We start from the raw sequence: 8449 nt of genomic DNA on the forward strand, positions 1-8449 counted from the left end.
TGCAGCTCACTATTCAGTCAAGTCTTCCTGCACAAATACGAACTGCTCAGATGGAAGCATTAAAGCCCGAAAACGTTAAAGCTGAAGCTTTGCGCGGCTCAAGGCAACGAATGGAACAAAAGGAAGACGGCGCATATTATGTAACGGGGCGTATTTGGGTCCCACTTTATGGCGGCTTACGAGAGCTTGTAATGGACGAAGCTCACAAGTCTCGCTACTCGGTACATCCAGGGTCGGATAAAATGTACCACGACATCAAAACTACATACTGGTGGCCTAGCATGAAAGCCCACATTGCAACCTACGTCGGCAAATGTTTGACATGTGCAACAGTCAAAGTGGAGTATCAGAAACCAGCGGGCCTACTTCAACAACCCAGGATACCACGGTGGAAATGGGAAGAAATTTCCATGGATTTTGTTACTGGCCTACCTAGATCTCAGCGTGGAAATGATACTATATGGGTGATCGTGGACCGACTCACCAAGTCTGCACACTTCCTTGCTATTAAGGAAACGGATAAGTTCTCCACCCTCGCAGACGTTTATCTTAAAGAAGTTGTTTCGAGGCACGGGGTGCCCACCTCCATCATTTCAGATCGGGATGCACGATTCACGTCAGAGCTATGGCAAGCGATGCACAAATCTTTCGGCTCACGGTTAGACATGAGCACAGCATATCATCCTCAGACGGATGGGCAGTCTGAGCGAACGATCCAGACTCTTGAAGACATGCTTCGGGCGTGTGTTATTGATTTCGGCAACGGCTGGGAAAAGCATCTCCCTTTGGTGGAGTTTTCATATAATAACAGTTATCACACCAGCATACAAGCCACTCCATTCGAGGCATTGTACGGACGTAAATGCCGGTCGCCTCTCTGTTGGGCAGAGGTGGGGGATAGTCAGATCACGGGTCCAGAGATTGTAGTGGAGGCCACAGAAAAGATTGCACAGATACGACAACGCATGGCAGCAGCACGCGACCGTCAGAAAGCCTACGCGGATAAGCGTAGGAAGCCTTTGGAATTTCAGGTCGGGGACCGGGTTTTACTTAAAGTCTCACCCTGGAAGGGTGTGGTTCGTTTTGGCAAACGGGGCAAACTAAATCCGCGGTATGTCGGACCGTTCGAGATCATTGAGAAAATAGGCAAAGTGGCCTACAAGCTAGACCTACCAGCTGAACTCGGTGCAGTTCACAACGTATTCCATGTGTCGAATCTGAAGAAGTGCCTGTCAGATGAGACCCTCATAGTTCCTTTTAAGGAACTCACTATCGACGAGCGGTTGCAGTTCGTCGAGGAGCCAGTTGAAATCACGGACCGGGATGTTAAGGTCCTCAAAAGCAAGAGAATCCCTCTTGTTCGAGTTCGTTGGAACTCCCGACGAGGCCCAGAGTACACCTGGGAACGCGAAGACCAAATGAAAGAAAAGTACCCCCAGTTATTCGAAACCAATGCAACCACTACTGAGGCTGAAGCTCCTACTACGGAATTTCGGGACGAAATTCCAAATCAACGGGGGGATGATGTGACACCCCAGGAAAACCAGTGAACAATACAGCTTACCTAGCTTCCTCAGTGAGTGCGTACCAAATTTCGGGACGAAATTTCTTTCAAGTTGGGGATAATGTGACAACTCGAATTTCCAAGATTCCTATTTCGCATTTATTGCATGCTCTTGTATTGTTTAGTTGTTTATTTGCACAATTGATTGCTATGGAATTGTATACGTTTTGATTCAATGAAGTGTATTGTGTGTTTGTGCATGGTTATGTGTTAATTGTGATAGACTTGTCAAATATGTGAACTTGGTGGTGAAACTGTGAAATTGATGTGAGATGGTGTACTTGTGTAAGATATAGTAATTCAGGGTGTGTAGAGTAATTAGTGAAAATTAAACTATACTTAACCCTAATCCTTCACTAAACCTCACACAAGAAATCAAAGCATGTAGTTTCATTCTTTGGTCGTCTCTGGCAATCATCACATCATCATTGGCAAGCTATTCATCACTTTCGATCTCCACATTTTCTCTAGAATCAACACAAGGTAAATGATTATTGTTTATTGATTTCTTAATTGTATCAATTCTTGATTCTTGATTATGTATGCATGAAAAACCCTAGTTTCATATGTAATGTTTCTGTGTTTAAGGATTCTGATTATGGAGAAACGAATATGAATAGTTGTATGCTCGTTAGATTGTTCTTGTAATGATTAATTGTTGATCATAGGTGGATTGGTTATGATTCTGTCGTCAATATGAATAAAATTAGGGTTTTTGTTCGTATGCGTAACTGTTATTCATGAGACTGATGCCTGCTCGATGATTGTTGTTAATAAGGTCCGAAGTTCTAAATGAATACTCTTGGTCCGACCTTTAAGACTAAATGTGGTTCAACTTTTTGGACTGGAAATGTTGCCCGACTTTTCTAATGGATCACATGTCCGAGTATGTACTGTATGTTTAGTCAGACCTTTGGAGGTTATTTGATATGTCCGAATTTCACAAGATGTTACCATGTCCGAGTTTCACTATGTCACCTTGTCCGAGTTTTAACCCCCACTCCCCATGTCCGACCTTTGTTACCTCCTCACATGGTCCGAACTTTGATAGGCCCTCCCCTTGGTCCGACTTTTAACCCCCCATACCCCCTAGTCCGAATTTCATGTGTGGAAGTTATGTTGTCCAAGTTTTTAAACCCCCATGTGCTATCCGACTTTTAAACAGGGGAAACACCCCCCACACACTTGTTTGAATTTTGGAATGGCAAGGCCCTGTCTGATGTTGTGTGATGTTCGATTTGAAACAATGAACTGCATGATAGATAACGATTAATCTGTTAAGCTGTGTATGACCCTTTGTTAAATCCCTGACTTCGTTAAACTTGTGAAGTTTAATAACGCTGCTAAATGTACTGAGTATCTTAACGGTGACAATTAGATTAACATCCATGTTAGACTGAAATGTGAAAGCAAAGGCGTGATGCATGAATTATGTGAATACAATGAACTGATTACATGATGTAGGATCCTATATGTGTATAATTGTATAATACTGAATGCAACTGTATGATTCTACATACGTGAACATTCTATGTGATATCATCATGTACACAATAAACACACAAGACACAGCTGCTTGAATGTCAATGATTTGCAAACCCTAATTGGATGCAAACACTTACATTATATCATGTGCAATATATCCTAGGTCGTGTGTAACGGACTTAGACATTTGATAAACCCTAGAGCATAGCATACCGAGCAAACCAAGGTGAGTTCACACTCTTACTAAGGCATGGGATTCCCAGGGATTGGGAATGGGATTGAAGGAACAAGGTTGAATAGATTCGTACTGACACTAATACTAGACTACCATACCATTGTCCTCGGTTGTGCAGGACACATACTTATGCTACTAACTGTCCTCGGTTGTGCAGGACACATACTTACAATATACGTATACTTATACTTACTACTATCCTCGGTTGTGAAGGATACTTACGTAATACCTACGTAAAACTTGTACGTACCACTGTTCTCGGTTGTGAAGAACACTTATGGTTACGAATAGTCTAGTGGATATACAACATGGGAAGCCCCCACCAATAGAACGTACTATCGGCCCAGTAGAGCCACATGTTACAAATGAACTTACTGTTACGCATTTACTTTCTGTGAACTCGCTCAACTAGTTGTTGATCCTCTGTTACATGCCTTGCAGGTCGTTAGATACATGGAGCTTGCACAGGGAGGAGCAGGTCGTTATGGAGCATGGATCGTGGATGCCATGTTAAAACATTTAAACATTTGGACTTATGTTACACATTAGGTTTTCATACTTATGCTTCCGCTACACTTTGAAACTATAATTATGTTTTGAACACCTATCGTATTGAATGTCCGGTTTACATTTATTTCATTTGATATTAATTACATGTTCAATATGATTGGTGGCTTGATCCTGGTCAGTCACGCTCCCAAGCGGTGATACTCCGCAGGTGGATTTTGTGGGTGTGACAATGGTAGTTGTGGTGGGTGGTGTGGATGGCGGTGGTGGTGGCTAATGATGGTGGTGGTGCCGAGGTGGTGATAAGAGTGCCAAATTATTGTCCATGTCAGCAAATAATAAAGTTGTATGCCACGTCAGCGTCCAAGTCAACAAAAACTAATTGGGTTGAAAATGATCGATGTGGGCCAAGATCTTATAAGTTGGGATTATTAGAGGGAATTTTTGAAGATGAGATTATTATCGACCAACTGGTGAAACTTTGAATTATTAAAATTCAATATAACCCATATAAGAATGATAATTAGGTACTTATTACAAAACCCTCCACTAGGGTGTACACAGTTTGGTTTGGTTTTTGAGCAAAACCAAAACCGAAATGTCGGTTTTTGAAAACCGTTCAGTTTTGGTTTTTTCAGATTTTACACTGGTTTGGTTTTTCGGTTATTTTGATTTTTGGAACAAAATTATGTTAAATTAAAAAAAAAGGTATTTAAAACTTAAGAATCTTTCTTATATATTTACATTTAAGTTTTATATTTAGCATTTTTAATTAATATTGTTCATATAAACCTAACCTTCTAATCTATTTATATGTTTCTCCAAAGTTTCTACTAAGACATTTTCTTTTATAATACTTTGAATATTATTTAATTTTATTATTCGTTGTAGGCAATAAATAAATCATTACAATTATAAATAAACATGTTGATGTTTTTTTTATAAATATTTAACATTCAAGAATAAAATTAATAATATCTACTAGAATCGGTTAAACACTTAAAAAACTCAAACTTAAACATAAAAATATAAAGACTAGACCTACTATTGTTACTTATCGGTCTAGTTCGTTTTTTCGGTTATCGAAAATGGTTATCTGAAAACCGAACTGAAATTTTCGGTTATTAAAAATCCGAAAACCGAATCGTCAGTTTTTGTTTCAGTTTGGTTTTTCGGTTACAGTTCGATTATTTCGATTTTTTACTCATTCCTGCTTCACACTCACATGACCATTATACCCCTCAAGCCATGTGAGTCGAGTGAGGTTTCCCCTTTGGTTATGTAACGCTAAGGTGTTGCTTAGTAGTCAACACCTTTTACTCACATTCACATTACCATCACAAAAATACCAAATTTAACTAGGCCTTGAACATAAACGAATATATTATTACATTACAAGTATCTTATATTTGTTAGTTTATATCATAAATATACAAAACCAATGAATAGAACCTATTTTGTTATCTATTGTTTTTTTTCTTTTGGGGTTTGTCTCTTTTTTACCTCAATTTTCAATATTAACATTTCCAATCCCTTGACTTTTTTAAAACTTTGTAAAATGTCATTTTTATTCTTTTGAAATTTACGTCCTTTCCTTATGTACGTGTGATGTGTGTAAAATGCAACATATAAATTACATCAAATGAGGCATAAAACTAACCATTTTTAAGTACTAATGTTGGAAAAAGTGTGTTTTTGTCTTCCTTTTGTATTTTCAGGATTAAATGAGCTCAAATTAACGAAAGAAGCAAAAAGACAGCTAAATCTAACACAAATACAAGAAAAAGGGACAAAAGTGGATTGCCCGACCCCTCGACAGCATCCTCCCAAGCAAAACAAGGAAGACAGAATGCTGAACACGTCCCGTGCTCAGTGAACACGGGGCCGTGCTCAAGAAGCAGCAGAAAAGACAAACCGGTAGAAGCTTCTATTGCTCACCACGAGGCCGTGCCCAGTGAACACGGGGGCGTGCCCAAAGTACTGCAGGCGCATTAATTGTAATTGCGAATTACAATTAATGAAGAGAGATAGTGTCAGACAGGCACGGGGCCGTGCCCAGCGGATACGGGCCCGTGCCCAGGCCTCTGTTCATCCTATAAATATGAGTGCTTGGATTCATTGCAACTCATCCCTTGGCACACCACCTCTCTCACACTTCATCCACCACCCACCACCATCACAACACCATCATCCACCACCATCATCCATTGTCCATCATAGAGTGTGTGGGTCGTCTCGGGATCCAAGATTAATCGTAAGAGTTCTTGACAATCAAGGCCATGTTTGCCTAAGTCTCTTACATCACTTGGTGAAGACAAGTGTTTAGTATAATACTTTTTATTTTTAATCTTTTGCACTTTTTAATTGGTTTTGTATTAATGACTTTAATAACTAGTTGCTTATGTTGAAGGTGATTCTTCCTTATCGTTTGTTCGTGGTGTCTTGGCATTATTTTACTGTCTATATAAAATAAAAGATTTTCACCATTCATATCTCCACGGTCTATATGGAGGTATGTTGGCTACCTGGTCGGGGGTTAAGGGAACGGTTTGGTATGGGTCTTGCCCTTGTTCAGCGTTTAGAGGTCCTGCAAGGGACCTGGGTCAAATTTAGTAGGACCTCCTTCAATACCCAAAGGTATTGGATGGCGGGGGTCCAAACTCTTTGATCCCCTCATAAGTTAACTACTATTAATACTATAACCCAGCTATTTAGGACTGTATCCCTGCTGACCCAGACTACTTAGTCGAGGGTAATGTCACCTCCAAAAGAGGGGCCTACCATAATTTGCATTAATAACTTAATTAATTATCTTTCAATAATCCGACCCTTTAGGATTGTATCCTTGCTGACTCAAACTACTGGGTTGAGGGTAACGTCGCCTTCAAAAGAGGGGCCTACTACAATAACTAAGATAATCTCTTAAACAAGTGCAAAAGTGCGAAAATAATCAAAGGTTATACTAACACACGAGTCGGATCCAAGTGATTCATCTTGTCTATCTGTTTTTATTTTTATTTTATTTTTCAGCATTTAGTTAGTTTTATTTTCTTAGTTTAAAAAATCTTTTTCTAACATTTTGATTTGGTTAGACGTTGAGGACAAACCGATACTAAAAGCTCTTGTGTCCTTGGACGACCTTGGTATCTTACCAACACTAGACTACGTCCACGATGGGTGCACTTGCCCATATGTGTGTTTAGTGTTAGTAAATATCGTGTTTTATAAATTTAAAACTTGACTAAAAATTGTAAAAAGGGCTTAAAATATATATCTAAAACATATATACACTAGCACGCATCAAGTTTTTGGCGCCACTGCCGGGGACACAAGGATTTTAAGAAAGCTTAAAATTGACGGCCTAATCAGTTTTTCAAAACCTTTTCAAAACGCGCACACATTTTTCTGCATTTTAGTTTAGTTTGCATTTACAGTAGCCTGAACACGGGGCCGTGCTCACTGAACACGCCCCCGTGCTGCATATTTTTAGTTAGATACCTAGATACAGAGTCTGAACATGGGGCCGTGCTCACTGAACACGCCCCCGTGTCCAACGAGACCAGTAACTTTAATTAAAACGCCCAGATACAGATCCTGAACACGGGGCCGTGTCCACTGAAGACGGGGCCGTGTCCAGCCTCTGTTCCGTCTTTATTTTTGTTTTCTGGTCCCGAGACTCAGTTATGGTCTGTTGAGTGATTCTTATGGATCAATACTCAGGAGGCTACAACTACACCTATGAGGAGGATGATTATATGAGAGACTATTGCACTAATTGTGGAAACCCGCACTCGGTACAATATTGTAACTTATTTCAACCATCCGCTTCATACAACCATTATGAGGAGCCCAGGTACGAGCCATCGACTTCATACACATCCTATGAAGACCCAAGGTATGAACCTCCTCCCTCATACTCATATTTTGATGAACCAAGGTATGAGCCTTCATACTCATACTTTGAAGAGTCAAGATATGAGCCACCACCTTCATACACTTATTATGAGGAATCATGGCGTGAACAACCCACCTCATATGAGTACTATGAAGAACAAAATTACGACCCTTATCCATCATATGCTTACAATAAAGAACAATGGTATGAACCATCTACTTCATATGAGTACTATGAGGAACCAAGGATCGAACAACCGGATTCAAGCCATGAGGATCCCGATCCTTACTCTATCACCGACATAGCCGATAGGATAATAGAAAAAATCAAATTTATCGAAAGATGCATAAAAGAATCTCGCGCAAGGGAAGAGGAGTCCACGCAAGAGAAGAATTAAAAAAGGAAGAAACGATAATTGAGGAATTAAAAATGGAAGAACAAATAAGTGAAAAACCGACACATGAGCTAAACAACGAAAGGGGTGAGGCCGATAATGTTAAAATTCAAAAAGAGTCTAATTTTGAAGAAATTAATCTCATGTCGCCTTCTTTTGAAAATCATTGTTTAGTACCAACTCATGCTAAGTTTTTAAAAGAGTTAAACACTAACACTAAAATTGAAGAAATGGTAAGTGTTAAGTTAACTAATGATCAAACTTCACTAATAAAAGAAGATCCTTTTTGAAATTAACATTACACCGGTTCCATGTTTCTTTCAAAATTCATTTATTTGTAATGTCACCATTGATAAAGATCTTTGTGTT

Source organism: Helianthus annuus, chromosome 3 (genome assembly GCF_002127325.2).
Source record: "Helianthus annuus cultivar XRQ/B chromosome 3, HanXRQr2.0-SUNRISE, whole genome shotgun sequence".
Classification (NCBI taxonomy): domain Eukaryota; kingdom Viridiplantae; phylum Streptophyta; class Magnoliopsida; order Asterales; family Asteraceae; genus Helianthus; species Helianthus annuus.